The sequence below is a fragment of the Cupressus sempervirens genome, chromosome 7 (assembly GCF_028749045.1).
Source record: "Cupressus sempervirens isolate cs-2001-9-10 chromosome 7, ASM2874904v1, whole genome shotgun sequence".
Taxonomy (NCBI): Eukaryota; Viridiplantae; Streptophyta; class Pinopsida; order Cupressales; family Cupressaceae; genus Cupressus; species Cupressus sempervirens.
The window spans coordinates 185,367,790-185,384,553 of NC_143124.1; the positions used below are offsets into that span (position 1 = coordinate 185,367,790).

Below are 16,764 nucleotides of genomic sequence, written 5' to 3' on the forward strand. Positions count from 1 at the left end.
CTTGTTTCCTCTATAGATAATCTCTATAGCATCCCACATCTTCTTAGCAAAATTACATCCTTTGATGTCATCAAACTCCGAGTAGCTTAGGGCAGATGCAAGCTCTAACATTTTCTGATTGTGTTATTTCTTCTTTTTTAGATCATCAATAGTAGGGGCTCCAGTGGGATCAACATGCTCAGTGTTAATGGTAGATCGTGCATACTCTCCAAGTCCTCCTATATGTAGCTTCATCAAACTTTTCCATGCAAGAAAGTTTTCTTTGTTAAGTTTGGGCACCTCCTTTCTATACATCTTGATCTTTATCTTTTAGTACCTTCAAATTATTTCTTTACAAGAGCCAATGCTCTGATATCAATTGTTGGAATAGTTTAGAATAACTGAGAGGGGGGTGAATCAGTTATCCAAGGTCCAAATGCAAAAATAAAACTTTTCAATACTAAACAGATTCATATCCATAAAACTCTATCATGCATGCATCCATTAGAACATCCAATACCTTTACTTAGTAGGTCACTATCCTAGGTCAAAATAACTTTGCAAAAATGTAAGCGTGAAATACCACAAACTCATTCACACAATTTGACACAAGAATTTTATGTGGAAACCCAATTTGGGAAAAACCATCAATACCATGCTACCAATTTTCACTCTTCTAAAGTTGTACATATTAAAGGCCAATCCTCGTAAAGGTTACAATAAGCACTATTAAATGTGACCTAGTTAAAAATTTCAATCACCCTATTAGGACTGAGCCCTATTAGAGAACTTTAGAACATTCCATTAGAATGTCACCCAGTTAAAGGATTTACAAGTGACTATTGGATCAACCTTAATTCAAAGGATTTATCTAGCTAATATAGTTGTTAGAAAGTAACAACAAGACTTGATCTGATAATAAACACAACTTACTTGCAGATTACAGATCTCTGGTTTAGTCCTAGACCCATTTTCCTTGGCATTTATACTCTTCATCTCTGACAACTTGTGCACCCTTCAAGCATTCATCCTCTAAAGCCTTTTTGCTTTGTATTCCAATTGTAGACTCTTTTATTCAACCACCATATGAACCAACACCCTAGACTTCTTGTCTTCCTTAGGTTCTTGCACATGACAACTATTGCTTATGAATTTCGATATCTATAAATAGAGAATTTAAGTCTTTTTTTATTTAACCACAATCATCCATTCTAGGGTTAGGTAAGATTCAATGAATCTACCCACTTTTTCATTTTAGTTTCTTCTAAAAACTTCTTCTACAATCCTCTTTGAATTCACCTGAAAATAGTTTATCTTGAATTTTGTGTCACCAGCTCATCATAAAAATCTTCCACATGCTTCACACAATTCAAGAAATCAACTTTGTCAATTGAAATTTGTCAAATATTTGATTAAACTCTTTTATGTATCACTCATCATCTACACTATTCACTCAACAATAGCAGTCTTCTGATACTCGGCCAACACTAGGTTGCTTGACATCAATTAAGTTTTCCTTGCTTGGTCACTATTGTTATTTTCTTGATGCTTGACACTTACTATATTTTTCTGATGCTCAACACATATTGAATTCTACTCAATTTGAACTAAGTTTGCTCATCTTACACTATTTGCTCAGCCAGGCTTGGCATGCACTTTTTATGAAAACTCTTCTTCTAGGCTTAGCTTAAGTAACCATTTACTTTAGCTTTAAGCAGATCAACAATACATAAAATCATCAATGTCTTACTTGGTCTTAGTGCTCCTTTTATACACCAAATAAATTAGCATTTCTCTAAGTACTCTTGTTATCTTATCTTTTCAAATGACATCAATGACAAAATAATGATTGTTCCATGATAGGTTCCACATTTCAAACAATCTCTTTTCAACAGGATTCATAGAGAGGGGAAGAGAGATAAAGGGAAGAAAGGGAGAAATTCAAATTCAAATATAGTTACTATAAATATTTTTTTAACAAGAAAAAAATACAAACTAAATAATTCTAATATCTTCTCATTAATTATTATAAATTAAAAAATTTAATAAATAATTATAATAAAAATAAATAATAGCAATAATCCATTTAATAATAAAAGATAGGTTTTTAATTTATATACGAGTTTTTAAATTTATATATGATTAGTCTATCCAAATGAGTTATATTAAATGTTATAGATATAATTCTAAAATGTAAATGGGGCCACCTAAAACATAAATTAAATGAACTATGATTATTCAAACTTAGCTATTGCATTCACTTCAATCGATAACTCAATTAACTCAATGAATATGCACCAATCACAAATAATTATTTTTAGGTAATTTACATATTTCTTAAGTTCTATAATTTATTTTTTATTTTTTCTTTTATAAAAATTAAATATCTTAGATTTGATTGGCTCAATTCATTTTGTGTTATAGAAGTCCTTTTTTTAGAAGGCTCTCCATATTTCATATTTTTCCACTATTTGATACACAATTTGTGAATTGTAACATATGTTAAGATAACAATAATATACTGTTAAAAGTTTGGTACACAATTTGATAATTTTTAATTAAAATATAAACTATAAACTATATAATTATATATCTCTATTAACAATTTAGATATAATAATTAATTCTATAAATTTATAGTATATGATGATAGTTAAATAATATATTACTATTATACTTGAACAATAATATAATATACAAAATAGTAATATATGACAATTTAAAATATTTAAAAATATTAATATATACTATATATCAAGTACTATATTAACTCTTTTTATACATAAAATAGTAAAATATCACAATTTAAAATATTTTTAAAATATTATTATATACTATATATCTAGTACTATAATTATCACAACTTTATATTTCTATAATAGCATTTTTTGGGGCAATAAGTCTTATTTTTTTATCTCTCCTCTTATTTTAAATTGCTAAATAATAGTTGCTCTAGCTAAAGATTCTAAATTATCCTTTATAACACTACTAAATTTATATGAGAACACTTAGAGCATGTTCTTATGTTACTACTAGGTTTATGCTAGCAACAAATGTTCAATATTTTTAGGGGGGTAAGGATAGGGTCCCGTGGGCACCCGCTTCCTTAAAAATGGCTCTTAAAATAAAGGAATCTAATTGTCTCATAAATTTTAAAAATAAAGAGATTATTTCATTTTTATGAGAAATTGAAGAGCTTGTTGACAAATGACAAAAGCCTTCCCTAAGCTAGTGAGGCTATTTCTAGCCTCACCCCATTTTCACCCCCTTAAATTGAGAGGTCTAGAAAGTCATAGCTCCTACTTTATTGGAATAGATTCCAAATAAACCTTTAGCCCCCTTTAAAAAGTTGTCATGGGGTCATCTGCTCCACAAAAATAGAGCCCAAGCCCCTCCCATGGGACCCTTGCCTAATATGTGGAGTTGATGGCCCCATGAAAACAAAATTTGCTCCTTATTATTAAGCATTACTTTTAAATATATTTTTTGAAGAAAAAATTAATATTATTTGTTTTAAATAAAATATAGATGCAAAATGTAATGCCAGTGAAAAATAAGATAGCTCTTTTTTATGTAGACACTTCTAACTTTTTTCAATAAACTCATTTTAAGTCCTCCCTTTTTCTCCCATAACTTATTTACAATTTCTAAACAATAGTCTAATTATTCTCTTTCTTGAAATTTAAAATTTATATGGGAATACTTGAACTGCTTAAATTTAAATTTAAGTAGAAATGATACTTAAGCAGCCGCATGAAAATATGAGGTTAATGCTTAAATATATGCACAAAATAGACTTAAGCAATAGCACAGAAACATAAGATGACTGGTTCTAAACAAACTAAATAAAAATATATAGAATCCCAAATATATCTCAGAAGTTCCACTGGCTGATAACAAGATTTATGCCTCTGTAAAAGTAACTGGTCAGTTTTTAAAAAGCTTGAAATATAAATACAAAGGATATTCTGGTGTTAAAATAACCCATCCCTGGCTACTATCCCCTTGCAATTGAGATAATTGACTTTGACGTTTGCCGTTGACATACTAATTTTCAACATAAAAAAGCTTGAACAGTATGCAGACGGCAGTAACACAAAAATAGAAAAATATTTGTTCACAATAGAAAATATCCCAAAGTGGGGGGTGGTCAAATGCTTGGATCATAAAATCTTTTTATGTTTCAAAATTTCTTAAAAAAATTAATGTTAAGTTTTAAAAAATTAATGTTATACAAATCTTTTACAGTGAAGGTTTGTTGAAAGATATGACGAGGAGGCTAAATAATGCTTGCCTTGCAACAAGTTATGTTTTTTTTACTGATTTCAATTCATAACTCCCATCAAGAGTTAAAAAGGTACTTATCAATAATAAAATATATATATAATTCAATCTTCAAGAAACACTTAAAATGAATTCCAATCTTCTACACTCCATAGTAAATAGATTGTAAGAAAACATTGGCTATTATGTATGAGATAAAATTATATTAGATTTTATATAAATGAGTGATTTTTTTGGAAGGTTTCTAAGTGGAGTTGTTAGGAACCTGTGTGTTCCTTCTGTTTATTTTGTTAGAGTAGTGTTGTTGGACGCATATGCTTTGTAAGTCGTCCCACGAGTATATTTTATTATCCCACATGCATAGGTAGTATTACTTTTCTAGATCGTACCCAGTATATAAGAATAGGTTGAGGCCCTTGATGGGCACGGACGAATTTATTGTATTGAGCTTGCTCAAAGGAGGTTACCCCCTCGAAGTGGCCTGCGATCAGTAGATTCATTCTGAGTTCTGCTATCACTTTATATTCTGTTATTTCGAGCATTCTCACGATATTGCTATAAGGAGGTTCATCACATCTGGTATCAGAGCACTCTCTTGGGCTCGCTGGGTGGAAATTACATCAAATTTTTTTTTCTGTCGTGGCCTTCAGGTTCCTCTCACTTCTAATATCTCTTGTTATTGCAATAACTCTTTTCAGTTGTTCATTCTGTGAGTGAATTTTTCTAAGTCGACTGTTCAAAAAAAAAAAAAAAGACACCTTGTTTTATGGTTGTTACGCGTACAGGAGCAAAAATCATGGAAGAGGAAATTGCATCCCTCAAAACCAAACTTCAAGATCTAGATGACAAAATTCTGGGTCTTAACTTTCAGCAGTCAGCCATGAGCCGAAACCATTCAGGAGATACTGGGTCCTCTTCTAGCAATTTCCGTGGACCAAAGCTTGATTTTCCGCGCTTCGATGGTTCTGATCCGACTGGATGGATCTATAGGGCAGAGCAGTATTTTAGCTTGCATAATACTTTGGATAACCACAAAGTCCCCCTTGCATCTTTTCATTTGGAACATGAAGCTCTTCAATGGTTCCGTTGGTACATCAAGGCTAATGTAGGCCCAACGTGGGGAGAATTGTGCACCCTCATTTTGGAGCGCTTTGGCCCTAGTTCCTTTGATGATTTCACAGGAGCACTCACTAAACTGCGTCAAACAGGCACTGTAAGAGAATACCAGACAGAGTTTGAAAAATTAGCTAATCACACAGGGGCTTGTCTGATGAATTCTTTCGTAGTTGTTTTGTCAGTGGTCTGAAGGATGCACTTCGCTCAGAAGTCAAAATGTTTCGCCCTACTACAATGATGGAAGCCCTTGGGTTGGCTAAGTTAGCGGAAGACAAGATTAGTGCTCTACAACGCTCCAGATCTAATTTTGTTCCATTCAGAAATACAGGTTCTCACAACCCTCCAGTCATACCAGCTCCCAAAACTACTCCGATCAAGCACTTGTCTGAAACAGAGATGCGAGTCAGGCGAGACAAAGGGCTTTGTTATAATTGTGATGAGAAATGGTCTCGGGGCCATAGATGTGTTCAGCAAAAGCTCTATCTCTTGGATGTGGATTCTCCACCGGAACTGGAAGAATATGTAGATGCTCAGGAAACAGTGGATGATGAGGTTGAGCCTCACCAGCCTGAACCTCCTTCACTAGAAGCTCCACCAGAGATATCTGTCCATGCTTTGGCAGGAGTCACTACTCCACAAACCATGCGGGTCCAGGGTTTCTTCAAGAAGATCCCTCTTACTATACTCATTGATTCTGGTAGCACTCATAACTTCATTGATCCACGAATAGCCAAACAGGCTGATTGCTTTATCCATCCCTGCTCTAGCTTTGAAGTCATGATTGCCAATGGGGGCACTTTACCTTGTAAAGGGAAATGTCGCAATGTGCGTCTCTCTATTGGAGATTATAACATGCGCTCTGACATGTTTGCCTTACCCTTAGGTGGTTGTGATGTGGTTTTGGGTGCCCAATGGTTACGCACTCTTGGCCCCATTCTCTGGGATTTTGCTGAACTTTGGATGCAGTTTTCAGCCGAGGGGCACCAACACACTTTGAAAGGCTTACAACCAGGGTCTCTCAGCATCATCAGTTCACACCGTATGGAAAAACTTCTTAAGAAGAATTCACATGGTGTCATCTCTCAGCTCCATTCCATTCAGATGCAGCCATCAGCAGTCTCTAGCACTCCTGCCGATCTCCAACACATTTTGGACAAGTATTCTGGTATATTTGTTGAACCTATGGGATTACCTCCTTCTCGTCCAGAGGACCACCGTATTCAGCTCCTTCCTGGCAGTGTTCCGCCCAACATCAGGCCCTACCGCTACCCATTTCATCAGAAGACCGAAATCGAGATACTTGTCCGTGACTTACTGAAGCAAGGTATTATTCGCCCTAGTACCAGTTCCTTTTCTTCTCCAGTTCTGCTTGTTCGCAAAAAAGATGGGTCATGGCGACTCTGCATTGATTTTCGAACACTTAATCATCTCACTATAAAGGACAAGTTTCCCATTCCAGTTGTTGATGAACTTCTTGATGAACTTCATGGGGCTCATTTTTTCTCCAAGTTAGATCTTCGTTCTGGGTATCATCAAATTCGGGTTAATGAGGAGGATATACCTAAAACTGCCTTCCGCACACATGATGGTCACTATGAATTTTTAGTCATGCCCTTTGGCCTCACGAATGCTCCTTCAACATTTCAGGCAGTGATGAATAACATATTTCGACCATACCTCCGGAAATTCATTCTGGTCTTCTTTGATGATATCCTCATATATAGCAAAACTTGGGCTGAGCATCTCCATCATCTGGAGCTTGTCTTGCAACTTCTCTCTGATCATCAACTCTGTGCAAAACTATCTAAATGTGTGTTTGGCCAGGAGGAAGTGGAGTATCTCGGGCATATTGTTGCACACCATGGAGTGCGGGTGGATCCTACAAAAATAGATGCCATGAAAACTTGGCCGCATCCTAAAACTCTCAAGAGCCTTCAGGGTTTTTTGGGGTTGACTGGCTACTACCGCAAGTTTGTCAAAGATTACGAGAAAATTGCAGCACCATTGACAACTCTGTTAAAAAAGGATGCCTTCTCCTGGACCCCTGTTGTTGAGACGGCATTTGAACAACTGAAACAGGCTATGTGCAGTACACCTGTTCTCGCGATGCCAGATTTTTCCAAACCCTTCACTATTGAGAGTGATGCTTGCGGCAATGGATTGGGTGCTGTTCTCCTGCAAGATGACCATCCTATTGCCTTCACTAGCAAAGCCCTCTCTGGTAAGAATCTAGCCCTCTCTACTTATGAAAAAGAAATGATGGCTATTTTGCATTCTGTACAGAAGTGGCGGCCATACCTCTTAGGGAGTCATTTTTGCATCAGAACCGATCACCAAAGTCTGAAATACTTCCTGGAACAACGGGTATCCTCTCCTACACAACAGAAATGGGTCAGCAAACTCATGGGGTATGATTATGAGATCACCTACAAGAAGGGTAAGGAGAATATTGTGGCAGATGCTCTTTCTCGCACATTTGATAATCAAGCTTCCCTTTCCGCTATTTCTATGCCCATTCCCAATTGGTTAGCATCTGTTCAGCAGGGCTATAACAGTGACTCTTCTTTATCTCAAATCATTCACCAGCTAGCCAATAATCCTTCTGCTATACCACATTACTCTTGGGATGGTGCTTCTCTTCGATACAAGGGTCGGCTAGTGCTTCCTCAGAACCCAGCTCTACATCAGGCTATTTTTTATGAACTCCATGCTTCTCCTTCAGCAGGGCACTCAGGCTTCCTCAAAACTTATGAGCGAGCAAGGAGAAACTTCTTTTGGAAAGGGATGAAACAGACGATTCAACAGATGGTGGCTGAATGTGATACTTGCCAACGCCACAAGGGTGAAACGACCCTCCTTCCTGGCTTGCTCGAACCATTGCCCATCCCTACACGGATTTGGACTGATATTTCTATGGATTTCATTGAAGGGCTTCCTAAATCCGGTGGCAAGACAGTGATCTTGGTTGTGGTTGATCGTCTCTCGAAATATAGTCATTTTTGTGCCCTCAGCCACCCCTATACTGCCTCCTCTGTTGCACAAATCTTCATGGACCAGATATTTCGTCTTCATGGACTCCCTTCTTCCATTGTCTCTGATCGTGATGCAACTTTTACCAGTCATTTTTGGACTGAACTGTTTCAGAAAACTGGCACCAAACTGAAGATGAGTTCGGGCTATCACCCACAAACTGATGGTCAAACTGAAATTGTCAATAAATGCTTGGAAACTTATCTTCGTTGCTTCACTTCCGAACAGCAACATCAGTGGGCCAAGTGGCTCCCTTTAGCTGAATGGTGGTACAATACCTCTTACCACACTGCCTCTAAAATGACTCCATATGAAGCAGTCTATGGTCAGGCACCTCCAGTGCTCCTTCCCTACACTCCCAACAGCTCACCAGTCTAGGCAGTTGACATAGTTCTCCGCAACAGGGATCAGATTCTTCGTACCTTACAGGATAATCTTCACATGGCCCGTAATCGGATGAAACAGCAAGCAGATCAACACCGTTCTGAGCGCTCATTTCAAGTTGGGGATATGGTTTTTCTTCGTCTACAGCCATACAAACAATCCTCCCTAAAGCTGAAAGGGTGTCATAAGCTGGCCCCAAAATTTTATGGGCCTTATAAGGTTCTGCAGAAGATTGGTTCAGTTGCTTATAAACTGGAACTTCCTCCTTCTTCCCGCATTCATCCAGTCTTTCATGTTTCTTGTCTAAAGAAAGTTCTGGGTACCACTGTCAGAGCACAAACTACTCTCCCTGAAATGGATACGGAAGGATCCATTATCTTGGAGCCGGTGGCAATCATTGACCAGCGCACTCGCCAGCTTCGCTCTCGCTCCATCTCTAAGGTCTTGATTCAGTGGCATGGCATGCAACCAGAGGATGCTACCTGGGAACCCCTTCTTCAGATTCAACAACAATTTCCACACCTTAAGCTTTGAGGACAAAGCTTTTTTCTAAGGGAGAGGGGATGTTAGGAACCTATGTGTTCCTTCTGTTTATTTTGTTAGAGTAGTGTTGTTGGATGCATATGCTTTGTAAGTCGTCCCGCGAGTATATTTTATTATCCCACATGCATAGGTAGTATTACTTTTCTAGATCGTACCCAGTATATAAGAATAGGTTGAGGCCCTTGATGGGCACGGACGAATTTATTGTATTGAGCTTGCTCAAAGGAGGTTACCCCCTCGAAGTGGCCTGCGATCAGTAGATTCATTCTGAGTTCTGCTATCACTTTGTATTCTGTTATTTCGAGCATTCTCACGATATTGCTATAAGGAGGTTCATCACAGGAGTGCCATTGGGTAATATAGTTTAGTTTAATTTTAGAGATCTCATTTCAAATTTCTTTAAAAATAATTTAGCAGTTACATTAATGACCATTTATAGTTAAAGATTGTTACAAAATAAAGTAAAAAGAAATTTTGATGATGCCTACTGTACAATAGATTATTACTTTTAGCTATAATGATATTGCAAAAAAGAAACCATAATTTTCATTGTACAACAACAGATAATTTGAAAATATGACAAAAATCAAATTATATATAATTCAACCTACAAACTTAGGAAAAAAATCATACAAATGAACTCCAATTTCTGCCCTCCATATTGCGTGCAATGTAACCATACTTTGGCCATCATGTATAAGAATACATAAGATCCTACCAAATAGACTCTTGCATCTATAATTGCAAACGGAGATCAATTCTCCAGTTAATGCCATAACACTTCTTCCTGGATAGCTTATTCCTTAATAATTTCTTTCCAGTAAAATGTGACTTGCCGTCATACAATACCTTAACAAATGAAACACAAATGATGGACCATTTTCCTGCCTGCTATATTAGGCTCAATTTCAAAGAAATTTAAAATTAGAAATCAGAGGGAAAAAATAATTCAAAGCAAGCTTGGAGAACTTAATTTAATACAGAACAACCATAGAATCAATCTTTTAAACAATAGATAAATTCTGATAGATTATAAAGATCAATTTGGCCTAAAAGACATAATAGGTCATCTCATAAGACTAAAATTGTACCCATCTATTCATGGAAAAGATGACCAACTTGAAAGAAAAGCAATGCCCATTCAAGGAAGCAGAGAGGATACCTTAGCATATGAAAAGGCAGGCAATATGCTGGCTGAGTAGGAGTCTTGAATAAAGCCAAGAGTTTATGTGGGTGGCCCAGTTGGGGCCAGAGATCCTGATGGTGGTGCTTTAGGGCAAGGAGGTGGTGGGGGAGGAGGTGGCGGCTGGACGCAGGGTGGCGGTGGTGGTGGTGGTGATGGGGGCTGAATGCATGGAGGGGGAGGAGGGGGGTGATTGGTAGGAGGAGGAGGAGGAGGAGATGGATAAGATGGTGGTGGAGGTGAGGGCATTGGTGGTAGGGGGGATGGTGGTGCATGAGGTGGTGGAGGTGGAGGTGGATTAACACAGAAGACAGGTGGTGGGGGCGAGGGTGAGGGTGGTGGAGGAGAGTGTGGTGGAGGGGGTGGTGAAGGAGTAGGTGGGGGCGAGGGTAAATTGACTGGATTACATGAGTCAGATGCATTGCAACCCATAGGATGAGAAAGAACTGCAGCACATTGCATGAATGATCTCTGAGAAGGCCTGCCAGGGATACAGTTATTTGCATCGTTGAAGGTAACACCTCTGGAAGGAAGGGCAAGGCAATTGGGTGCCTCTCCATTGAATACATTGTAGGTGAAAGTGAAGTTCTCCAAATTAGGCAGTGCACATATACTTTCTGGAATCCTTCCAGACAGCTTGTTGTGAGCAATATTCAGCTGTTCCAAGCTAACCATCTGCCCAATGCTATCTGGTAAAGAGCCAACCAGCCTGTTAAAGCTAATATCAAAAACTGTCAACTGTGTGAGATTTCCAATAGTAAATGGAAGGCAGGCTGATAGATTGTTGTTCATGAGAATTAACTCAGTGATGGAAGGCATCTGAGTCACACTAGGAGGTAGGCACCCTTTGAGATTATTGTTGGCAAATACAAGAACAGAAACAGGTGAATTGCCAAGGTTAGAAGGGATTTCAAGATGGAACCTGTTGTCATTGATGAAGATGGCATCCAGATCTTTGTCAAAGAGCTCCTCTGGTATGGACCCCTCAAACTCATTGAACCTGATGTCCAAATACTTCAATCTAGGCAAGGAGAGCACCACCAATGGGAACGGACCAGCAAACCTATTGTTGCTGATATCAAACTCAGAGAGCATTGTCAAATTCACAAAGGTATGGGGCACAATCCCACATATCCTATTAGAATTGATGTGGAAAAATGCAAGATCAGTAAGAAGCCCAAGCTCTACGGGAAGATACCCTGCAATGTCTGCATGGTTGAGATCAATGCCTGCCACAACAGTAATGTTTGGATCATCCAATGAAGGGGAACATACCACACCATTGTAGTTACACACATCAGCTCCAAACCAATTGCCTGTTGTGTTAAATGGGTCTGAAATGATTGCTTCCTTCCATGCCTGAAGAGCAATGTAGGCATTTCTCAGCCTTGGATTAGGGAACCTCAAGCTAGGATCAACATCTACCTTCTCCCCTCTTTCCCCGGATCCATCCTTGTAGTACAATAGCTGCCTATGACCAATGTACTTTGCTGCTTCTTCTCCATTTGATCCTCTTCTCCTATAGTCCACAAAACCACATTGTGCAAAAACTACAAAGCTCAATACAAGCAAAACAACTACCCTAGCATCCTGCATTGCAGAATCTCTACCCCTCCTCCTGATGCTGTTCATGTGATCAATCCACATTAGCACATATTCAAGTTTGTGGAGAGGGAAATATGTAAGATCCAAGTGGGTGTTTGAAATTGCAAAAGCCTAAAACTTATAGGAATCTACCAAGGACAAGGCTCAAGAGGACCTACCAGTGCACACCCACCTGGATTCGAGATCTCAAGAGAAACATCGACTAAAACACACCACATTGCAAGTTTTTTCCTCCATTCTGCTTCAAAAATAGAACACCAACTGTCGCCGCTAGATGTTTGCCTAAATATATGGAACAGTTAAACCAAATATTGTACATACAATAGGATTCCGCCACAACTACAACAGAAACAATAACTATCATTATTTTCAGATCAGAGGAGATCGAAATTGTTATCATGAATACCCCGCAAGCGTGGAGCTCGAATCTATTTCGAACTACATTGAAAGGAACAGTTGTAAATGAGTAAATGACAACAACAAAAAATCTGATTAAAACTGAAAACGTGGAATTTATTGTAGGGCGAGTTAAGCTCGGAATTCAATGATTTCCAATTTAGTAACTGAATTTTGCTTGATTTACTTCACAACGAAACATGCAACATATTAATAGGCAAGAAAATCTGAGTACAAGGGAGAACTTATTTTCCTAAAACAGCATAATCTACTTCTCTTCCTGATGAGTATTAGAACAGAGACTATTTGCACTGTTTTCTCTTCCCATTGCGAGACCTGGTTATTTCTTAGTTCTTATTTAGCTTGGAAGCTTTAGAAAGTTGTCATTTCCTCATTAAAAATGTTGCATATTTGCCTATTCCAAATCCCATGACGAAATTCTGACTGCTGTTTAATACATTGGCATATCAGCATTATGATTTAGTTTCACATTAATATTCCATTCTTTGTTAAAACGTCCAATCTTCCAAACTTTTTTTTCAATCAAAACAGTTAATTAATTATGATTTTAGAAGAAAACTCTATTTAAAAAATAATCAAAACAGTTGGGTTTATCATGAATTTATAAGAAAGAGCTGATATTAGACACAGTGGTGGAGGTAGACTTGGAACCAGATGATGTCATTTTCGCATAGGCCGCATTACGACCATCCTTGAGAGTATAGTCTTTAGTACAAAACATTTATATGATTGGTTTTACTTTCTTAAAACAGTTTGATTATATTAAGTTGATTATTGTATATAATATTATGATTAAATTATATGTCCGAATGATAAATTAGATTTTATTTTACTGTATGCATGATAAATTAGTATATTAAAATTATCTACAAATGAAATCTGAATTCATAGGTATGTTTCTAATCTAAAATGTACCTATCATTTAATAAAAAATGCATAATTATTTGGCACTTTATAAACTTGTAATTAGGAACAAATTTGTTATACATTGGAGCCCTCCTCTCATAAATCACTTAGAGCCTATTTGTTTGGGGGAATTCAAGTCGATATGAATTGGGAATTGAATTTTGTTTTTATTTCTCTTTTTGGTGCAACAAATGGGCATTGGGAATTGAAATTTGTTTTAATTCTCAGTTTGGTGCACTAAATAGGAATTGAGAATTGGAATTTGTATTCCCATTTTGACTCCAAAATGAGAATATGTCAATTCTCCAAAATACTTGTCATTGGAATTGCAATTTCAATTCCTATTTTGACTGTTTTCGTTATTTGATAAAAAATTCAAATCCTAATGGCATAATGTCAAACATGAATACGTTGATGAACATCCAGTGAAGCATGTCATGGGGATACCAGAGCATTTTCAATTCAAAGTTAGTATCCATGTACCAGGTCGAGATCTGAAGCATATAGTAATACAAAAACACGTTAAATTTAAGCACAACAATAAACTGTTGAGAGAGGTAGCCTCCATAGTTGCATAACCCTGAGGCAATGTCATTGGTGAGCAAAGTTTTGGGACGATGTATAGGAGAACTCTTTCCAATGGCCAGGAGATCGTGGTTCATGAATACATTAGTCATCTGTCATTTTGAACCTAATTTTCATCATTATCTTCCTTTAAACTCCCGCTTTGATATTTCCACTATTTCGTCCCAAACCCTTGTTCTTATGCTTACAAAACTTGTTCTCCGTAAGATCAATTGAACACAGTGGAAATCTGGTGTCGAAATCATTGATGTATCAGAGGCATTGGTTGTTATCAAGGAGAAATAAAACTTCACAGGACATTCTTCATTTTTAAGTATTATTGTTGAACAATGGCTGACTATGGGGATGTGTTCATGTGCAACAAAGATGATGCAATGCAAGCATGTACCAAGGCCCAAAACTAAGGTACTATGTTACAATTAAAATTGGTAAATTCTTCCATTGATAGTACATGGTTTTATTTATTGGTTCAGCATCAGCTCCATTAAACTTCAACATTTAGCACAGGGCTAAGAGTTTATATGCAGAGATCACCTATGTGATATTGCAATTTCATTTTAGTTTTGTAGAACCAAAAAATGTTAGAAATAGGAAAATATTGAAGGGGGTTTTGGGGGGCGGGGGGGAAGGTGAGAATAAGTATTCTACAAACCTTTGCCTAAAATTGGATATTGTTAATCACTTTATAACATGCATATGAAAGTAAACTAACAATGTTGAATAGTAAAAATAACCATACACAAAGAGAACTTATAATATCATTTTTTTAAACTAGGGAAACACTGGTCAAGGGAAAACCCTGGTGGGGATGGTATCCAAAAAATGATCCACTAAACAAAAGTATTAGGTTAAGGATGTTGAACCTGTTAGGAGTATATTATATACATATAGTGTCTCAACCCTTGTTAGAGGACTAGGCATTGTTAAAAGCATCGACCCTGTTAGGAGTTTTTATACATGATTACAAAATGTATGCAAGATGAGCACACTCCCCAAACATGCAACTATACAATGTATATCTTTATACAAAAAGAGATAGATACAAAAACCCCTTTACAATGTTGATATCTTCAATATATGATCTTTTCTTTGCTACTCTTTGCATACCTCTGATCATAAATCAGAATTCACACCATATATAGTTTGCATATAAGTTCGCATATCACTTAGAACATCCACACACTTCACATATCATCATTTTTCTTATATACCTTTACATTTTGCAAAACTATCCAGATGGCCTTCAAGCTTTCACACACTTGGCAAAATACAAAATTAATTCTTGCTTTATTAGGGTTAACATCTAGGATTCCATCCCTAATTAGTGAAGTAATTATTTCATAAACAAAATAATTTCTTAACCCATAATTCACACTTTTCCTTTATACTTTGTTCTTGCTTTTACTAGTATTTAAGTCATAACTTATTATATATTATTTGTACTTACTTGCACACTTACAGTCATCATCTTGACACTATGTACTATTCGTACTCAACCACACACATGCCAATAATATCTCTGTCATCCATACACATCAAAATTTTCCTTGTTCTAGTGGATAGCTAATTGATATTTAGACAACTTTTCATGTCTAAATGTGGAATCTTCAACTACACATAGTAGCTTCTTTGCACAAGGTATATGTTGTCATAAATGACAACTCTAATACTATTCCAACTTACCCTACTTAAACATATTGCCAACAATCTCCTACTTTGGAATTGATGGCAACATATGGGAAAATTGACTAAGTCCCAAAATGTTGATAAAAAACTTTACAAAATTGTGGCCTTACAAAAATTTGAAAATTTTAAAATTATGGATCATCATATTTATAACCATCTTTCCTTATAACTCCTATTGTAATACTTCACATAAGTACTACTCCCCCTTTCTATATACAACATACATTTAGTATATTACTATTACATGTCCCCCCCCACACCTTTGACATGAATGAAAAAGGTATCAAAATCTGTACACAAGTCAGAATTTGGAGTCTTGAGCTCTGTATCGAGCTGATAAGCATGTGATATAGTCATCAAAACTCATCTTCAAACTCTTCATATTCTTCTCCCAGGTGTCCTTAACTCCCTCTGATATACTGTGTAGAGCGTACAACCATAGGATGCAATTTTTACTACATTCAAGTTTGAATAAACAAATTTGTCAAAGGATGTATTTGCTTTCTAAAATTCCTCCACTTCTTGCTCAAGTGTACTAGTCTTTAATGATAAATTCTCTCTTAGAAGTGAGAACCTCTTTTCTTTCCTTTCACTATTTAATTCTATAAGACTTATCTCATGATAAGTCTTCCTTATTTTTCCTTCAATGTCTTCAATCTTCATGCTTAATTCTAGAAGTTGATTTGTCAATGCCTTTACTTCATTGTGCTTCTTCTATAGTTCATCATCACTTTCCTTTGTGAAATTGGATGGCATAGCACATTTGGCATATAATGCCTTTTCTTCTTGTTCACACCTCCTTAGCTCTTTGATGTATGCATCAATAGCTCCTAAATCATTCTTGATATTTTGACATGTGGTGTCAAACATTTAAGCATCATGCTTGATTTGGGCTTGAACTACTACTATATATGACAAGCTAGTGAATTCAACATCAAATGCTTGAATCACAACCTTTTCTCTATCCTTTGGATCAGCATTTGTCAATTTTACTACAAGTGTTTTCTACAACTTTTATATTACATCCATGAGAGATTTCTACAAGCT

The 16,764-nt window shown here is 36.6% G+C and overlaps 1 pseudogene across 1 annotated transcript; it reads right to left on the reverse strand.

The window, feature by feature from the left end:
• Positions 1-9,902: 9,902 nt before the first annotated feature.
• LOC149546115 (leucine-rich repeat extensin-like protein 4 pseudogene) lies at positions 9,903-12,351 on the reverse strand (annotated as a pseudogene). Its single transcript, XR_016354320.1, has 2 exons — positions 10,498-12,351; positions 9,903-10,226 (listed from the first exon to the last, which is right to left on the reverse strand). The product of XR_016354320.1 is annotated as a leucine-rich repeat extensin-like protein 4 pseudogene (transcript).
• Positions 12,352-16,764: the final 4,413 nt, after the last annotated feature.